The sequence below is a fragment of the Cynocephalus volans genome, chromosome 10, assembly GCF_027409185.1.
Source record: "Cynocephalus volans isolate mCynVol1 chromosome 10, mCynVol1.pri, whole genome shotgun sequence".
Taxonomy (NCBI): domain Eukaryota; kingdom Metazoa; phylum Chordata; class Mammalia; order Dermoptera; family Cynocephalidae; genus Cynocephalus; species Cynocephalus volans.
The window spans coordinates 37566619-37588351 of NC_084469.1; positions in this window are offsets into that span (position 1 = coordinate 37566619).

The window sequence follows — 21733 nt, forward strand, 5'->3', positions numbered from 1 at the left end:
AAAAAATGCCCACCTTTCTTATTAAGAGAAATGCAAATTAAAAACACTTTCTCCCCAGTGAGACTGGAGGAAGTTCAAGTGCTGGGCAGCAAGCTCTGTTGGCAAGTTGTGATAAAACATACACTTATGCTTTTCTAGTGGGTGAAAACTGTACAGTGCTATGGAGGAGAATTTAGAAAAAAACTAACAAAATTAAATTATAAAATTTCCTTTTAACCCAGCTAAGCCACTTCTAGGAACTTTCCCCTAAGATATACTTCCACAAATACTAAAACAGTATAAGCACAAGGTTATTTACTGCGGCACTATTTATAACAGCAAAAGATTGGAAGCAGCGCAAGTGTTTATTGATAGGAGGCTGGTTGAATAAATTATGCTATATCCACATGATGGAGTGCTATACAGCCGTAAAGAGAAATACAGATATCCCTGTGAATTACTATGGATTAATTTCCAGGATACATTGTAAGTGAAAAAAGAAAGGTTCAGAACAGTGTACATGGAATGCAACCTCTTGTGTAAGAAAGGAGACATAAGAATATCTATGCATATTTGCTAATTTTTGCAAAAGAAACGTAGGAAGGATTAACCAGAACCTAATGGAAATGTTTACCTACAGAGGGTGAATGGGAACTATGAGAGGTATGCCTTCTTATATGGTTTCGGCTTTTGAACCGTATAAACGGTATATTAATTCAAAAATAAATTTAAAAAAGAAAAGAAAAAAGCAAATCCTGAAACTGAATACAAACAGAACATTAATAAACCAATGTATAACAAATTAATAACATAACCACACTTAGAAAAGACTTAATTCCTGTCAACTTTGAAAAGTACTCTGCACATTCATAGTGAGGTGTATTCAAAGCACAAAAAGAACTGTAAAGAAATTGGAAACTTTTCTCAGTAGATTTATTAGTTGTAATATTGGATTGTAATTTGAAACTATTTTATATATTTTTGGATAATGCAAATAACTAAATAAATATACTCAAGCTGGCTGGTTAGCTCAGTTGGTTAGAGTGCAGCCTTGCAATACCAAGGTCATGGGTTCAGATCCCTGAAGTGGCCAGCCACCAAAAGAAAAAAAAAAAAACAAAAAAACTAAATAAATATACTCATTTTATGAGAAACCAAGATTTCCCTTTAAGAGAAAAAATACGCAAGCATAAAAGGAGGTAAGAAAAACACTGTAAATGCTAATTTGAGTTGGACCTATTAGTATGGATCAGTTTGAGTATCTTAAAGAATAATGACTGTATTTGAATATCAACAATTGAGTAATCTGTGAGTCCTAAGGTGAGATGGGTTGGAGGATTGGGGGCCACATGGAAGAAAGCTCTTCTTTACAGAAGAATGACACTAATATACATAGAATGATAAAATCTGAAAAAGTATCATTTTGCCACCCCTGACATCATAATTGACCCAGGCAGGGGTCTCCAATGGATGCTAAAAGCACTGGGTGGAAGGGTACTGGGGAGAAGGGTGTTCACCACCCTACCCTAAGCAGGTGACAAAACAGCACCACTGATAGTGGGCAGCCCGACAGCCTAGTGGGAGGCAGCCAGAATGCACAACATCCCCTATGAAAGGGTTTCACCTGAATCTAACCCAACCTCTCTCAGCACAACCTCATGTTTTCAGAAAATAGAGAAACAAGGAAGTGACACCATGAAGAAACAATCAGATCCAGAATGCAGCACATTCTACAAGAAACCTGGCCTAGACAGTTCAAAACAAATCAGTATTATTAAAGAAAAAAAAAAAAAAGAAGCCCTGGAGGGCCTGTTTTAGGTTGAACAAGACCAAAGAGACAGGACAAAATGCGATCCATGAACCTTAGTTAGATCCTAGATTGAAAGAAAGAAGAAAGAAAGGGAGGAAAGAAGGGGGGAAAAAGGAACCTAAAAAGGCATTTTGGGAACAAATTGAGGAAATTTGAACATACGCTGGATATTAGATGATACTCATGACATTTTTGTCGTTTTCCTTAGGTGTGAAAATAGTATTGTTTATGTAGGAGGCTGTCCTTACTTACAGGAGTTTCATACTGAGATACCTGGAGGGAGATCATAACTTATGCAACAAAGTTCTGATGGTTCTGTCAAAAAGAAAAAAAGACATGTATGCACATCGATAATGCAAATGTGGCAAAAATTTAACAGTAGATGATTCTAGGGGAAGAGAATATGTGTGTTCTATAGGTTTGAAAATACCCAATAAAAAGTTGAGGGGAAAATGTAGAAATGAAAACAAAAACTCTAGCTCAGTCCCTGCCCAAACCAACAGCCAGAATCTCTAGGTGTGGAGTTTGGGCATAATTCGTCAAGTTCCCCTTCTAATGCGCGTCCTGGATTCTAATGCACACCCACAGCCGAGAATTGAGGATTTGGAGTGGGGGTGGGGCAGCGGGGAGGGAGAGGCAAAGCTGAAGAGTAACAGAGTTCTGAAGTGAAACTGCAGATTTGAAACCACACAGGGGATTCCCTCAATAGTGACTGAAATAAGCAAGGAGACCCAGAGTTGAGCAGACATCTGTGTGCTGGGGGAGAGGGGTACGGCACTGGCCAAGGGCTGTCCCAAAGTGGGGCATGCCGGCATCCAGACCCTCTCCTGCCCACATTACCTTTACTGGTAGAACGAATGTTGCCACATGCCTCAGCCCTTCTCGCCCTTTTTGAGGCATGCTGGCAGGTGCACCTGATTAGAATTGTAAAATCAGAGAAAGTGGAAACCTAAGGGGACCTAGGAGACCAGAGAGACCCTGGTGGGGTGGAGGAGGGATTCTGCGGGGGGAAATTGAGGAGCATTCAGGAGAAGTCTCAAATGGAGTGGACTGTAGCTGAAGCTGTAGGGGGGTGGGGCGAGGGAAGATCGAAGACGCCTTTTGTAAAGGACAGTACTGTCGCTGAGCTGGAGGCAGGTTTCTTAACCTGGTTTAGGATCCCCTGGAACACTTATTAAAAACCAGATGTCCAGGCTCTACCTGAACCCACGAAATCAGGATCTCTGGGGTTAGACTTAGGTGTGTGGGTTTCAAAAGGTTCTCCATGTAATTTTGAGGAATACCTTTGGGTAGGAACTGCTTACTGATAGATGCTGTCTTCAGTTTCTTCCAACTCTGACATTGTGTGATGCCACATTTAAATATAATGTTTCTAGATCTAGGAAGGGCTGGGGACTGCCTCACCCCTAAGTGACCAAGCCTTAGAGGCTATGACACCTTCACCAACTGGAACCCAGAGGCCTTGGAAAGAAAGTGGGCAGTAAGGTTCTCCCCCAGTTAACTCCCCAACATTGTGTCTGTACTCAAAGGGGGGTGGGAGGGAGCGAGGAAGTGCAGGTTGCAGGACAACAACAGCAGCAGCAACCAAACAACCCATGAGCATCTGCTGCAGTCCAAGGGGGTGGTGAGAGAGGGGCCGGGCGCCACGCAGCCCAGGAGCTGCCTGGACCTGAGACTTCAGTTCATCTTTTCCTTTCCCTGGGCTTCAGTCTCCTCATCTGAGAAATGGGTCTCTGGTCTCCTGGGTCCCCTTTGGTCTCCACTTTCTCTGATTTTACAGTCAGGTATGCATGCCAGTGGCCTTAAAAAAGGGTGAGAAAGGCTGAAGCATGTTGCAACATTCATTCTACCACCAAAGGGAACATGGGTGGGTGGGTGTCTGCATGCCAGAATGCCCCACTTTGTGACAGCCCTTGGCCAGTGCTCTCCCCTGCAAGACTGTGCTTGTGAAGCAGGTACCAATTTCACAGATCACAGGAGTGGGCCAAGATGTAATTGTTATTATTTTCTTTAATTGATTTTATCTTTGTTTTCCAACCTCCACTTCTGCAACAGAGGAGAAAACTAAATTTTTTCAGTATGGTTTGATAGACAGTCAGTTTGAGATGCTGCCTTTTGCCTTTCCCCGCCCTGTCCCCCAAGGCCTCCTTTAAATTTGGGGAGGAGAACACCTTCTGTTCCATCTTGAGGGTCCTCTTGTGTGCAATTGTCTTCTGCCCATGGTGACCTCTGCTGAGAAGTGGCCTTGTCCCTGCATGCAGACGCCCTCTGCTGATGTCCAAGCTCCAGTCTCCATGGCCTCCAGACTCAGGTCAACACCCAGTGTTGACCTGAAGTAAAGGTGTCTTTGCTGCGCCCACATTTATGCCAGGGGTGGATGTGACAGACGTTAAATACAAATTGTGCGGTTAATTTGAAGAATCACGTGCCTTTGCGATTTGTACTATGAAGGAGAAATGCAGGCAGCTCACAATAATGCAGATGGGGCCAGGAAGCCTCCCAGACCCTGGTGGCATCAGTGCTACCTTTGTCAGCATAAATGCAAAACTTGAGTCCTTCACTGCTTCCCACCAGAAATCCAATCGTGCTAAGAGTCTACAGTTTGGGTGCATCCTATTAAAGATGGGACAGGAAGGGTGGAGGAGGCATCGGCTTTCTCCATTTAACCCACCTCCCTCTTTCCAGATTCCACTCTCCGACCCCCAAGCGGGGAGCTCATAACCCCCTCTTCCTGGTTATGCACAGTAGCTTTTGCAGCATCTCAAGCCCGGGTGCAAGCCCTCCCCAGGGCCTGGATTCTACCCCAGGTAGGACTCTGAAGGCATTTCCTTACAATCCAACTCTAACACAGAGTCTCACACAAGATGCCCCCCGCCCCCCCAAATAACCCGGTCTCCATTTCATGGCACTCTGATCCCCACACCCAACAGGCCTATTCCATGTGAGGTAGAACTCTAAGTGCTCCTGTCCTGCCCTCTGGAGCCAATGGCACTGGGGGACTGTAGGTTGTCACCACTCCCCTACCTTGACCCTCCTGTTGCCACATCATTTGTCAATTTGTCATGACCTCACTACCTCCTATGCACCTGGCTGCACACCCCCAATATCAAAGGCCGACAGAACCATTTCCTCTGGTCCACAGTGTGCCGAGCCCCTGACTCGCTGGCAAGTCTGCAAGGGCCCTTTGTGCCACGCTGTGCTTTGCCACCTCGTTCTTCTCACCCCGCTGCATTCCTCTTCCCAAACCATGAAACCTCCATGGCTTTCCCTAGCACTGGGACAGGTGGCAAATGGGGACTCCCACCAAGAACATGAGTCCAGGACAGGGATCATCCTTCTGGTAGGATCCTCAGTTCTAGAAAAGCACATTATGGGTTCTTCAGAAAACTGGGGCCAGCACTGGGGGACGAGCTAACTTAAAAATGGCTCAGCAACCAGACCTTGTGGGAAAATGTTCCCTTTCTCAAGTTTGTATTTTTTTTCTGATTATAAAATTAATATTCATGTAAAAAATTAAATTATAGAAAAATATGAAAATGAAGGTATCATAACCTCCCCACTCAGAACTGACAACCACTAATATTGCATATTCCTCTCAAATATTTTTTTCTCTACCTATTTATATTTGTCTTTTCAAAATAAAAAGGGGGAGATATATATTTTTATTAAAGCAACACATGCTCACTATGAAAATAAAATCATATCACACAAAAATATATTTGTAGCCAACTTTATTTTACCTGATATATTGTGGACATCTTTTCATGTCAGGAACTTTAAATTAATATAATTTTTAATGATGCCATACAATTCTATTACGTAGATGTACTGTAGTTAATTTAATAAATCCTACTTTTTAAAATATCACAGTGATGAACATCCCTGTACATATATCTTTGAACATTTATCCGATTATTTCATTAGGATAAATTCCTAGATGTAGGATGTTAATCTAATGCTTTTGGTACTTATAACCATATTAATCTCATGAAGATTGTGTCCATTTCCAATTCTTCCCTTTTCCTCTCCCCCCACACTGTGAAAGGATTTATTTCCCAACATCTTTACAAACTCTGGTATCACCGCTCTAATTTGGACCAGTTTTATAGGTGAAAAGCGTAATTTACTGAAATTTTAATTTACTTTTCTTCTGAATGAGGTTAAACTTCATCTTGCATGAGGATACTTCAAAAAGTTCATGGAAAAATAGAATGAAAAGATAACACAAATCTTTTCATTAACTTTTTGAAGTACCCTCGTACACTTGCTGGTCATTTGTTGTTCTATGAATAGTCTTTATATCTTTTGTCCTTTTTGTTTTGAGATGTTAATATTTTTCTATTTTAAGAACTTTCATATATCAAGGATTTTAGTAATCTCTCGTGTATATTGCAAATGTTTTCCCCATTTGCTCTTTATCTCTTTTGAGCCTTGCAACGATCCCAGGGGATAGGCAGAGCAGGTGGAATGATCTCCACTTAATTGATGGGGAAACGATGACTCACGGGGAATGTGTGTCCAGGGTAACAGGGCTGTGGGAAGACCTTGGTATCCCTGCTGCGAGTGTGGTGCACCACGCTGTCCTACTGCCCCAACAGGGACTTGAGCCCCGATGGCACCTGTTAGGACTACAGAGAAATAATTTTTCCCCTATACAAATTAAACTTTCTTAAATATTTGGGCCTCACTTTCTTCCTCTGTAAAGAAAGGAGTTGAACTAAATGACCTCTTAAGTCCTCTTCAGCTCTACTTTCTTGATTTGACACAACAGAGTCATTTGGGCAAAAGCACTGTCTGTCTTCAAAGCGTGTATGTGGGTTGAATGTGGGTTTGGGGAGGCAGCTGTGTTCTCCGTCTCCATGTAGGACATTCTCCAGGGTGAATCTCCATGATAGAGTTTCCTTCATAGACACTCCCCAGTCTGTGGGCGAGGAGCTTGGGTCGATCAAGCACGCACTGCAACCGCAATAAACTCCAGCCTTTCTGTTTTACGCTGGAGAGGAATAGATGAAGGAAGCTACTATTTCTCATGACGCTGCAGGCATCATTAGTGGATCGTAGCACACATCATCTGAGCCTGATCACAGCTTCATAATCCTACTTAGCAGTGTATTGTAGGAAGCAGCTATGACTTGATTGGAATCAACTCAGGGATAAACTATTTGTCTTCTTGGCACTAGACTATTTTTCCTAATAACGACTCTTTCTTATTACAAAGTTGATATATGTTCATTTAGGAAGGTTTAGAAAATAGGCTTTCAAAAATAAGGAGATAACGCGGCTCCCGCCTGCACCACCAGGCCACTCACCACCCGGTGCTGCCTCCATTTTCCCAGGTGCGGGCAGCTCCGCCCTGCTCGGCCATCACTGAGCCCATTTGCTTGGCCTGGCACGGGGCTTTCCGGAGCCTGCGGACCGGTCTCCGCTCCCACTCCCTCCGCGGTTCTCTGGCGGGGCTGGGGGCGTGGGGCGCCCGACCAGTGTTGGGAGGGCAAGGAAGTACGGGTGGGCCGACTGTCACTCCACCACACCCTGGACTCCGGCCCCGGTAAACTTCCTGTTACTGGGAGGCAGATACCATCTCTGCGACCACCAGTTTGGAAAAAAGCCTAACGAATTTCTGGTTGGGAATAGTGTGGTAGGAGAGTTCCCAGGTCCGCTTGAACCTGCCGGAGAGCAGGCTGCAGGCGGGCACTAGACTCGGTTTATACCGGGGGGATACAAAGGTGAACAAGACCCGAGAAAGATCTACACAGTGCTACAAAGGCACCCAGAGAGACCGGTCGTCTGTGCCTAGCAGAAACCTGGTAGACTTCCTGGGCGAGGCGGTCCTGAGCAGGGTCTTGAAGGCCCAGCTGATAGACGAGGGGTGCAGAAGACACACCCCAGCCCAGCACAGTGTGCACAGAGGGGGGAGACGTGCGGCCAGGGAGGCGGAGACTCGACAGAAACCACACACCCGGTGGGGTCGCCACTGCACGATCTAACAGCCTGGGCCAGAGCACACGGAACGGGGAGAAGTCCTGTACAGGAAGTGAAAGCTCAACAGAGATCACACACCCTGTGGTACGTGATCCACCAGCCCAGCAGAGTCCAAGCTGACCAGAAAGGTGGATCCCCGGAGAAGCCCAAGACCCAAGGCAACCACACACACAAGACACTAGAGGCCAACTGAGCAGTCACGGCGGGAGCCATACCAAATTGGCAACCACAGCAACATCCTAGTTAGTCATTAGTCTCAAACCGGTGGACGGTGAAACCCCCTGCCACAATGAATAAACACCAAAAAAAAGACACCAGAAATACAAAAAAATCAAGAAAGTACACCACCAAAAGTTAATAAATCTCATACTCTAGATCCTATAGAACAAGAAGCCCTTGAAATAACTGACAAGGAATTTCGAGTGATAATTCTAAGGAAACTGAATGAGATACAAGAAAACTCAGCTAGACATCATGATGAAATGAGGAAAAGTATACAGGATCTGAAAGAGGAAATATACAAGGAAATCAATGTCCTGAAAAAAAATGTAGCAGAACTTGCTGAACTGAAGAAGTTATTCAGCGAAATAAAAAACACAACGGAGAGTTTAACCAGCAGGCTTGTCGAAGTTGAAGAGAGAACCTCTGAACTTGAAGATGGGCTGTTTGAAATAACACAAGCAGACAAAAAGAAAGAAAAAAGAATCAAGGACATGGAAGAAAATCTGAGAGAGATATCAGACAACCTTAAGCAATCAAATATCCGAGTCATGGGTATTCCAGAAGGGGAGGAAAATGGAGATTCCATTGAAAACATATTCAACAAAATAGTGGCAGAAAACTTCCCAGGTATAGGAAAAATCACAGATCTTCAGATCCAGGAAGCTCAACGATCTCCAAACGTATTCAACCCAAAAAGGCCTTCTCCAAGACATGTCATAGTCAAATTGGCAAAACTCAGAGACAGAGAATCTTAAAAGCTGCAAGAGAGAAGCGTCAAACCACCTATAAGGGAGCCCCAATCAGGTTAACATCAGACTTTTCATCACAAACCCTAAAAGCTAGAAAGGAATGGGATGATATTTTCAAAATACTAAAAGACAAAGATTGCCAGCCAAGAATACTCTACCCTGCAAGGCTATCCTTCCGAAATGAGGGGCAAATAGTATATTTCTCAGACAAACAAAAACTGCGGGAGTTCACTACCACACGACCACCCTTACAAGAAATCCTCAAGGGAGTACTGGGTTTGGTTCCTGAAAAATAACTACCACTGCCATAAAAACCCAAGAAAAATCTAAACCCGCTAGTACAATAAAAATGGCATTCATGAAGAGAAAACAAGCTAACAAAAACACTATCTACAACCCAAGGAACCAACAAACAAAGAAACCAAACAGTAAATCAGAAAGCAAGGAACAAAAGACACCTAAGACAACCAAACAACCAATAAAATGCTAGGAATAAATCAACACCTTTCAATAACAACTCTTAATGTTAAAGGCTTAAATTCCCCAATTAAAAGACACAGACTGGCTGACTGGATCAAAAAGCAGGACCCAACTATATGCTGCCTACAAGAGACCCACCTCACCCATAAAGATTCACACAGACTAAGAGTGAAAGGATGGAAAAAGATTTACCATGCAAACAGAAAAGAAAAACGAGCTGGAGTAGCTATTCTTATATCTGACAAAATAGACTTTAAACTAAAAACCATAAAAAGAGACAATGAGGGACACTACTTAATGATAAAAGGACTGATCCATCAAGAAGACATAACAATCATAAATATGTACGCACCCAATGTTGGAGCAGCCAGATTTATAAAACAAACTCTATTGGACCTAAAGAAGGAAATAGACACTAATACCATAATAGCAGGGGACCTGAACACTCCACTGTCAATATTAGACAGATCATCTAGGCAAAGAATCAGTAGAGAAACACAAGATCTAAACAAGACTCTAGACCAATTGGAATTGGCAGATATCTACAGAACATTCCACCCAACAACCTCAGAATATTCATTCTTCTCATCAGCACATGGATCATTCTCCAGGATAGATCACATATTAGGTCACAAATCAAGTCTCAATAAATTCAAAAAAATTGGAATTATCCCATGTATCTTCTCAGACCACAATGGATTAAAACTAGAAATTAATAACAAACAAAACTCTGGAAACTATACAAACACATGGAAATTAAACAGCATTCTATTTAATGACATATGGGTCCAAGAAGAAATCAAGCAGGAAATCAAAAAGTTTATTGAAACTAATGAAAACAATGATACATCATACCAAAACCTGTGGGATACTGCAAAAGCAGTATTGAGGGGAAAATTTATTGCATTAAATGCTCACTTCAGAAGAATAGAAAGATGGCAAGTGAACAACCTAACACTTCACCTTAAAGAACTAGAAAAACAAGAACAATCCAAACCTAAAGTTAGCAGACGGAAAGAAATCATTAAGATCAGAGCAGAACTGAATGAAATTGAAAACCAAAAAACAATTCAAAAGATCAACGAATCAAAAAGTTGGTTTTTTGAAAAGATAAATAAAATAGACAAACCATTAGCATGGCTAACAAAAAAAAGAAGAGAGAAGACTCAAATAACAAAAATTAGAAATGAAAAAGGCGATATTACAACTGATTCATCTGAAATACAAGGAATCATTCGAGACTACTATAAACAACTATACGCCAACAAATTTGAAAATCTGGAGGAAATGGATAAATTTCTGGACACACACAAGCTCCCAAAACTGAACCGTGAAGACGTAGAAAATTTGAACAGACCAATAACAATAAAGGAGATTGAAGCTGTTATCAGAAGGCTCCCAACAAAGAAAAGCCCAGGACCAGATGGATTCACAGCAGAATTTTACCAAACGTTCAAAGAGGAATTGACACCGATTCTTTACAAACTATTCCAAAAGATTGAAACAGACGCAAATCTCCCAAACTCATTCTATGAAGCAAACATCATCCTGATACCAAAACCAGGTAAAGATATAACCAAAAAAGAAAACTACAGGCCTATATCCTTGATGAATATAGATGCAAAAATCCTCACTAAAATACTAGCAAACAGAATACAGCAACACATACGAAAAATTATTCATCACGATCAAGTGGGATTCATCCCAGAGATGCAAGGTTGGTTCAACATCCGCAAATCAATAAATGTGATACACCATATTAATAAACTCAAACACAAGAACCATATGATCATCTCTATAGATGCTGAAAAAGCATTTGATAAAGTTCAGCACTCATTCATGACAAAGACCCTCTATAAGTTAGGTGTAGAGGGAAAGTATCTCAACATAATTAAAGCCATATATGCCAAACCCACTGCCAATATCATCCTGAATGGGGAAAAGCTGAAAGCTTTTCCTTTAAGAACAGGAACTAGACAAGGATGCCCACTCTCACCACTCCTATTCAACATAGTGTTGGAAGTACTAGCCAGAGCAATCAGAGAAGAGAAGGAAATAAAGGGCATCCAGATTGGAAAAGATGAAGTCAAACTGTCCCTGTTTGCAGATGACATGATCCTATATATCGAACAGCCTAAAACCTCTACAAAATAACTGTTGGAATTGATAAATGATTTCAGCACAGTAGCAGGATACAAAATCAACACACAAAAATCAGTAGCATTTCTTTTCTCCAATAGTGAACATGCAGAACGAGAAATCAAGATAGCCTGCCCATTTACAATAGCCACCAAAAAAATAAAATACTTAGGAATTGAGTTAACCAAGGATGTGAAAAATCTCTATAATGAGAACTACAAACCACTGCTGAGAGAAATTAGAGAGGATACAAGAAGATGGAAAGATATTCCATGCTCTTGGATTGGAAGAATCAACATAGTGAAAATGTCCATACTACCCAAAGTGATATACAAATTCAATGCAATCCCCATCAAAATTCCAAAGACATTTTTCTCAGAAATGGAAAAAACTATTCAGACATTTATATGGAACAATAAAAGACCACGAATAGCCAAAGAAATGCTCAGCAAAAAAAATAAAGCTGGAGGCATAACACTACCTGACTTTAAGCTATACTACAAAGCTATAATAACCAAAACAGTATGGTACTGGCATAAAAACAGACACACTGACCAATGGAATAGATTAGAGAATCCAGAAATCAACCCACACACTTACTACCATCTGATCTTTGACAAAGGCACCAAGCCTATTCACTGGGGAAGGGACTGCCTCTTCAGCAAGTGATGCTGGGATAACTGGATGTCGATATGCAGGAGAATGAAACTAGATCCATACCTCTCACCGTATACTAAAATCAAATCAAAATGGATTAAGGATTTAAATATACACCCTGAGACAATAAAACTTCTTAAAGAAAACATAGGAGAAACACTTCAGGAAATAGGACTGGGCACAGACTTCATGAATACAACCCCAAAAGCACGGGCAACCAAAGGAAAAATAAACAAATGGGACTATATCAAACTAAAAAGCTTCTGCACAGCAAAAGAAACAATTCACAGAGTTAAAAGACAACCAACAGAGTGGGAGAAAATATTTGCAAAATATACATCTGACAAAGGATTAATATCCAGAATATATAAGGAACTCAAACAACTTTACAAGAAGAAAACAAGCAACCCAATTAAAAAATGGGCAAAAGAGCTAAGTAGGCATTTCTCTAAGGAAGATATACAAATGGCCAACAGACATATGAAAAAATGCTCAACATCACTCAGCATCCGGGAAATGCAAATCAAAACCACATTGAGATACCATCTAACCCCAGTTAGGATGGCTAAAATCCAAAAGACTATAAACGATAAATGCTGGCGAGGTTGCGGAGAAAAAGGAACTCTCATACATTGTTGGTGGGACTGCAAAATGGTGCAGCCTCTATGGAAAATGGTATGGAGGTTCCTTAAACAATTGCAGATAGATCTACCATACGACCCAGCCATCCCACTGTTGGGAATATATCCAGAGGAATGGAAATCATCAAGTTGAAGGTATACCTGTTCCCCAATGTTCATCGCAGCACTCTTTACAATAGCCAAGAGTTGGAATCAGCCCAAATGCCCATCATCAGATGAGTGGATACGGAAAATGTGGTACATCTACACAATGGAATACTACTCAGCTATAAAAACGAATGAAATACTGCCATTTGCAACAACATGGATGGACCTTGAGAGAATTATATTAAGTGAAACAAGTCAGGCACAGAAAGAGAAATACCACATGTTCTCACTTATTGGAGGGAGCTAAAAATTAATATATAAATTCACACACACACACACACACACACACACACACAAACCGGGGGGGGGGGAAGAAGATATAACAACCACAATTATTTGAAGTTGATACGACAAGCATAAAGAAAGGACATTGTTGGGGGGGAGGGGGGGAGGGAGAAGGGAGGGAGGTTTTGGTGATGGGGAGCAATAATCAGCTACAATGTATATCGACAAAATAAAATTAAAAAAAAAAAAATAAGGAGATAAAAATCATCTATCAACATACCACCATTGCTAACCACTGTTAACATCTTTTGATGTGTATTTTTTGTGTTTAAACAAAAAATGGGATCAAACTTTTGCAGCTTACTTATTCACTCAAAGCATATGTTGAATATCTTTTCATATCATTAAATATTAATCAACAGCCCTATTGTAATGGTTCTATGATACTCCACTTAGAATGCACCACCATTTATCCACTGTAGTTGTGTATCTTGAAGACCCCCTGTGGTTGCATATCTAAGTTGTTCTCTATTATCTACTATTTCCGTTATCTACGAGTATTACCAAAATGTTGCAGTGAACAAATCTTTTGTGCATACCTATGGTTCTTTCTGTGGATAAATGCATAAATGTGCAGTAGCTGGCTTGCTATATATTGACAAATTGCCATCCAGAAAGGCTGCCATACTTTATTTTCTGCCAGTTCCATGTGAGGGTCCATTTCTTCATACCCTCATCCTCACTAGGTAGCATCTTTTTTTTAGTGATTTGTCAACCCCCCAAAAATTCTTCTGTTTTAACTTGCATTATTTAATCACTAGTAATACTATTTTTTATATGGCTATTAGCTATTTGATATTCTTTCTAAACTGCCTGTTTATGTCCTTTGCCCAGCTTTTTCTTGGGATGTTCATCTTTTATTTCCTTATAGATTTGTAAACATTCCTTATATATTGGGGATAGTAACTCTTTGTTACATACCTTTCTGATCAAGCCTGGCAATGACTGACTTTATGCTTTTTGCCTTTGGTGTCATGTTTACAAAAACTGTACTTGATATTTTAGTCTGGCTTTTATAGTTGCAAGAAACAGAGGCTCATTCGAACCTCCAGAGAAAGGGAAGGGGGCAGTGGGTATTGTAAGAACAATGTGCACTAGCATCTATAAGTGGAATGCTTAAGAGTGGTCTCCAAAGTCAGGAGCACACACAACGTTGGAGTGTGGGAAGAAAATATGAGTATTAGCCCTTCTAATATGTATGTAATTTTTAATTTTAATTTTTATACAAAAATACAGCAAACATACATAAGAGAATATAAAAACATATATGTTCAGCTTATAGAATAATTAAATGAATGCCTATGTATCAACCACCTGGGCTAATAATACACTTATCTCATGCTCTTTTTTTGTTTTTGCACGTGCTATTCCACTTGTCAAATACATTTGTGCAGCAGTACATGTATGTGGGTACTTCAAAAAGTTCATGAAAAAATAGAATTAAAAGATAATATGACTTTTCCATGAACTTTCTGGAGACCCCTCATATATAATTTATAAATAAATAAATGTATGTATATTGCAGAATGCATGTCAATTTTTAAATTTTTTTATTGATTGTTTCTTTTAATTGAATAATCTGGAGACCAATGCTCAAGGAACTTGTCTCTTTTTTAGGGTTTCCACTTATGTCCATTTCCCTGCTTCTTTCTGTCTACAAACAGGCTTTCTTTGCTGGCTGGCTCAAACCCATTATTTCAGTTTGCATGTGGCTCGTCATGGCCACCTCTGGCCTGGCTCTGGCCAGTCTTCACCATGACCTTCTTGCATCAACCCCCATTGCTGGTCAGCACAGTCTTTCTCTGTTCAGTCCACCAAAAGGATCCGACTGGTTCAGCCTATGAACTGGTGGCTCTGGGCTGCGGTGGGTGTGGTCATGTGGTACAATACACGGCCACAGCCCCTCATCCACAGGGGTGAGTGGGCTGCTCCCCTTAGGAGTGTGGGCAGGGCTGCACCATGACCTCTTGGGTAAACCTACCCCCAAGTAGCATAACTGTTCACATGTTTCCTGCTAGTGCTCTATTGTTCTTACTGTACACATTTAAATTCTTAATCCATCTGGAGTTCATTTTAACGGAGGATAGAGAACAGGAATGTAACTTTTTCATTTCATTAATCATTGCTCCAATACTAATGTTTCATAATCCTTCCAGTATACTATACTACCTTTGTTATACAGTAAAGTTTTCTATAACATGCATCTGTTTCCATACTTTTATTTCCAACTTGATCTTTCTATAAAATGCTATATAAATAGTATAAGATAAAAAAATTGTTGTGGCTTAGTAACGTATGGTAAGGTGGCTGAGGCTAGTCCTATTTCCACTGATTTCCTTTATCTTCATATATTTTTCCTGTAACTATTTTTCACATTTATTTTTCCAGATTAATTTCAGGATCTTTTTGTTGAGCTCCCCACAAAATGCGATTGAAGTTTTTTAAACTAAGGTTTATTGAGGTATAAACATTAAAATTCACCCCTTTGAAGTATACAGTTCAATGAGTTGTGACAAATGTATGCAGTTGTGTGGCCACCACTACCATCAAGACAAAGGTTGTTTCCACCACCTCCCCAAATTCCCTGGTGGCCCAGCAAGTTTGCCATTGCAATAATACTGAAACTGTTGAGGATTTAAGGAGAAAAGCGACATCATTGAGTGTTCATATTTACATCCCGAGTCTTCTTATCAAGGAACAAACTATGCTTCTTTATTCGTAAATATCTTAAATTTTTTTCCAGTATTTTATAATTTTTTTATGGATCTTGAATCATTATTACATTTATTCTATTTATGATAGATTCTGTGTGGTTATTATGAATTTAATAATTTTTTCATTATATCTTCTATATGACTATTATGGTATAAAGTAAACTTACTGATTTTTGCATATTTTTAACTGGATGCTGATTAGATACATAAAACACTCAAAAGAGGGTTTAATTTTAGGTTCACTGGTTGGCAAACTAAATGAGGCAGAATGTCTAAAAACTATCCTATTCTTTTTTTATCTGGGTGGTTATTTGTACCCAGAGGCACTCCCCAGGGACTGAGTCTATTTCTGTATCCCTAGTACTTAGCCTAACATAGGTACCCCCAAAATGTTGACTTCATCAATGAACCACTGAATCTACCCTCCTGCTGTGATGCCTCATGCAGGGCTCTCTCAAAGTATGGGCTTGGTGCCTTTTGCACTTGCACAGGCTGGGGCCCATGAGTTAGGGGAAGACCCCGAGGCCAGCAGAGGAAAGCAAACCAGGCAAAGGCCTGCCCTGCTTTGGACACTAAATGCTTGCCTGTCCCTGTTACCAGTGGAATTTCATCCTTGCAGAGCTCATTGGCTCTTCTGTAACTAAGAGTGCCTTACGGAGCCTGAGCTGACCTGGTGACAGGCAGAGTTAGCCTTTCTCACCTTCACTTAATCATGTTAGTGATTCTCAGCAGCCTGACAACACCACGGTGGATGGAATCAAATGGTTCTCAAACTGGTTTCCATTTGGTATTTCAAAATGCCTAAATGGAAATACTGCAGTGAGCCCTGACAAGGCCTCTCAGGCTAACCAAACAGCTTATCTCTCTGCTTTCTTTCTAGAATTATATCAACTTAATGGAGAAACTCTTGGTATCCTGTACTGAAAAGAAGTTCTGACAGGGAGTGATAAATGTCTCATTAAAATGTTTAAATGGGGTGATAAGACAATTATCAGGAAACGGAATTTGTTTACTTGAGAGACCCTTCAAATTAAGTGTTTCATGGAAGCAAAATTAAAGAGCTTCCTGGTCAGGAGAATATTAGTCTCTTTATTATTCTTTACTTTTTCCTGTTCCCAAAATTAGGAAGCTCTGTGGTATTGAAAGGAAATCGATCTGCATAAGAATTACTTGGGGATCTTGTGAAAATAGATTCTGACTGAGGGGATCTGGAGCGGAGCCTGAGACTCTGCATTTATAGTAGGCTCTCCTTATGTGACAGTGCTGGTCCAGGGACCTCACCTGAGTGGCAAGCCTGTAGAGGAAGTTCTGGTATTATCTTTGCTATGGACTTGCAGACAAGACCCCACTTGGGCTCTTCCTCCTGTACACCGTGAGGACACACTAAATGGTCTCTGACACGTCTGATACTGTGCTGGCAAAATATCCTCCAGGTCACCAGGAGCCCTGGTGCCAGCAGATGCAGAGGCCAAGGCTCTTGAGAGTGTGTGGCTGTCCCTGGCATCTGCAGAGCTCGGCCTTGGCCCTTACCTTCGCGTCATCTTTGAATGGAAAATGGATGAGGGGCTACCAACTGCAGACCCGCCCAGGAATACTTCAGATGGCTCAAGTATAAGGGTGATGTCCTTGGCTTACTCCATAAAAAGGGACTCAAATGGGCACAGTAGTCATCAGAATGGTCCCTGCAGCAGCCATAAGGAACGTGCCTGCCTTCTTCATTTTGTTCCTCCCTGTGTCCTGGGACCCAGGAAGCCTCCAACAGCCTCTGAGCTTCTGTCAAACTTCTCTGCCTCTCAAAGCTGTGCAGCTTTCGCCCTGTCCCTCTAGCTTGGGGGTCACCAGAGCTATTGATTTCCTTTACCTTCAAGCTAGGTGAGAAGAGAAGACAGACATTGTATACTGGGCTTAGGTGTAGCTGCCCTGCTCTGACTGTCTGCATCACACCCCAGTCTACTTTTCTGACTGGTCATTCCTCTGGCTTTGTTCAAGCTTGCTGAGAGTTTCATCCTCCAGGGAGTCACCTTTTGGCCCCTCTCTTACCTGGGCAACCTGGTGCTGGCTACCAGCTTGCATCTCTCTCTCTCTCTCTCTCTCACTAGAGCCAGTTGCTGAGTATTGTCTGATGCCTTCTCCGCATCACAGACCTGTTTTCTTTCAAACCTGCCTTTCACAGGAACTCTTCTTCCTCTCCATTGTTTTTATTTATTTATTTATTTATTATTATTATTTTTTTAAAGATGACTGGTAAGGGGATCTTAACCCTTGACTTGGTGTTGTCAGCACCACAGTCTCCCAAGTGAGCCATGGGTCAGCCCCATCTCTCCATTGTTTTATTTTGGGTTATAGATTGCATACAGTAAGATGAATAAATCTTAACTTTACGGCTTAATACATTTTTAGGCATTTAAGTCATCACCCAGATCAAGCTATAGAACTAGAGAACCATCACTCCAGAAGGTTCCCTCACAATCCTTCTCAATCAATAACCACCCCAACTTCTGCCAGAGGTAAGCACTATTCTGACTTCTATCACCACAGGTTAGTTTGTTCCCACAGCATTGTACTTCATCCTAACACAATTATCTCTGTCTTACAAATAAAAAAATATCTAAGACAACTAGATTGGTCTTTCTAGTCTGGTCTAACCTGACTGAATATGACCACCCCTACTCTTGAGGATGGAAAGGGAGGTTTGGAGGGGGGCTGTCTCTCTCTAAACTCCTCGTGTCCTTCTTGACTTGGAGCAAACATGGACACAGTAACATGTGTAACATGGACAGAACATACCTCCACAACAAAGTATCACAGCTCCTTGAAATCAAAGGACCAAACCATAAACATCAGTTCTCACTGACTTGATATTTGATGATATTAAGCAAAAAACAAAACCAAAAACTTTTTTGGTTTGATACTGGATTGTGATTATGTTTTTAAAAGACAGAGTTTGTCTCTTTTAGGGATAAATGCCTGGATTGGGCTGGGAGTGGAGTGGGTGGAGGCATAGATGAAACATGATCAGCCACTGTGTTGATAATTATTGAAGCTCAGTGATGGGTACATCAGGTTTATGAAACTATTCTACTCTTTGAATGTGTTTGAAATTTTTCACAACATAAAGGAAAAAAAGAAAAAAGAAAACACAAGTTTTCTTTCAGATGAATATCCACATAAATGTTCTCATGTAGTAGTACGCAGGGTTAGTGATGTTTAAGACTCTGTGTGAGGAGTGACATCAGCAGTGTCAGCCTCCCAGGTGAATCAAAGCAGTGATCACGGTGAGTGCCCTGCACTGATGGGTCAGGCCAGGCTTCTGCTCTCAGTACTTCCAGGGCTTACCCCCGACACCTTCAACAGAACCAAAGTCCCTGTGGTGAACCACAGGGCCCTGTGGAATGTGGTTCCTGGCCTCTTCTGCCTCTGCGTTCGATCATGCTGGGCTCCTTGCTGGTCCTTCCACATCCCAGGCACACTCCATGGTCAGGGCCCTTGTGCTTACTGTGGCTTCTGCCTGGAATGTCGCCCCCCTGCCCACCCAGGTACTCACATGGCTCATTCTCATTTTTCAAATGGTCACCTCCTGAAGGAACCCTTCCATGATCACACTAATATTATCCACCCCATCACACTGCCAACCCTTACCTTCTTTTATTTTTCCTTATAGCACTTATTACTGACATCATATTATATATTTTTCTGTTTAGTCTGTCTGCCTCACTAAAAATAAGCTCCATGAGGGCAGGGGCTCTGTTTGGTTCACTCCTTTATCCCCAGCACACAGAACAGTGCATGCCAACTAGATGCACAATAAACATAAACACTTGCTGAGTGAATGAACATGCAGGCTGCTGAGCAAAGCTAGTCTCAGGCTGGTTGTCCTGGGGCTGAAAAAGGGAACTCTCTCACTCATGACCTCTGTTCTTGAACCCATTGAAGAAAGCTAAGCACCACCTTGTGAGCCTATGAGAACAGACAGAGACGGTTATTGAATTAAATTAACCATGCAGAGTAGCAGAAACGAGGCCCTGGGAAAATGTGAGCAGCAAGAAACAGCAAACGGGTCCCTTATCTCAAACCAGAAATCCTTCATAGAAATGACCACAGTCCGATAGAGCAGGTAGGCCTGTGGTGGAAGCTGCTCAGTGGCCCTCCCAACCATCTCCTGTCCTGAGGCATTAAATTTGAGAACTTTTGAGCATTACACTCTACAATAGTCTTGAAAACCAGCTAGCTTCATCAGGCCCCTGAGGAAGAACCAGTCAAGCCGCCCGCTCTCACCGCATAATCACGCCCAACATTCCTGGGTCAACAGCAAAAGGCCCAGAGTTTCTCCTTTGAATTGTTTCTTTCAACAAACTTTTCTCTAAAATCTAACGCCATTTAAGAAAGCAGTGTGAATAGTTCATTAAAGCAAGATGACCCACAGTTTTGGGCTTAGATATGTGTGAGTCTGGGGGTGCAGATGTGGGAGACCGTTGGAAGCGAGCACAGTGCAGGTTGTAGTGCAATGGTGACAGAGGAGGTAGGGCAGAAGACACCGTAACCAACAATCAGGAATCAAACCCACTTGTTGACACAACCTATGAAGCAAGCCCCGAAAGGCCACTCTCATCAGGACCAAAAATAATGGCAGCCATCCCTTACTGAGCATGTGCTGATGTTCTCCATGATTTCATTTAACCCTCACTTCAACCCCATGAGAACAGCACTATTAGCATTCCTAGGTTATGGGTAAGAAAAATGTGGCTTAGAGAGGTTAACTTGCCACCGCTGTCAAGATTCAGACCAGGCGGGTTTCTGTGCAATGAATCCCTGAGAAGCAACAGCACGATGGTGGAGAGGTCAGGCTGTGGGTGCACACTGCACACCTACCGGCACCTGCAGGGAAGAAGCTGGTATGTGAACTGTTAAGGAACACAGCAGTCACTCAACAGAGAACCAGAGGTCCCTGCTAATTCTAGTGATTACTATGTGGTTCTCGGCTCTCTTGCCATTCTCAGAGAACGGTTGAAGTTTATCCAACAACATACCTGAAATGTCACCATCACTGAAAAACGGGTGTGTGTCTTGGGGTTGAGGGGACAACCGCAATTTACCTTACAAGTGAATCTTGTCCTTAGTCCACTATCTAGCCCTGGCAAGGGAGAAGGGGGAGCTGTTTTGGGGCTACCTTCAATATATATCAATAATTATAAAAGACTGAACAGTATCTGTGTCATGGTACTAACACTTTTAACTACGTCTTAGTAGCAAAACTTGAGCCCCGAAACACAGACTAAGTGGATCTTAAATACACTGAAAAGGCACACCAAACACTACTAGTAGTTATTTATGAGAAGAGGCCGAGGATGGGGTGATGGTGGGTGAAAGATTTGAACTTGATCTGTCACGTCTAAGTTTTAAAAAAATACATTTGCAAATCTGTGGTATAATAAAATATTAATTTAAAGATGTTGAAGATTAAAAAGGAAACACATCTAAGTATTGTTTCTTGGTAGTGGAACAATGGTGAATTAAAATTTTTTTCCTTCAACTTTTCTGTATGTTCCGAACTTTCTCTATTGAGAATATTGTACAATTATCAAAAAAGAACCAACAAACTTTAAAATACATTTAAAAACTGAATAGAAAATAATTACCTCCTAAGTTCTAAAGTTGCTGCTAAGGAACACATTTAGGTTATGCAAAGAGGTTATTAATTGCATTTCATTAATGAACAGGAATAACCACCATAATGCTACAGAGTAATATAACTCATAACTACAAGTAAAATGTATAAACTAAATGAATGAAAAATGCTTTCAAGGGTGACTGCTCTTTCAAATGTAACACACACACAAAGATTTAAATTGTGCTGCTTGTAAAAAAAGGAAACACTTGTCTGGGAGATTATGGATGAATTAAAATTTTTAATTTCTTTTAACCTTATAT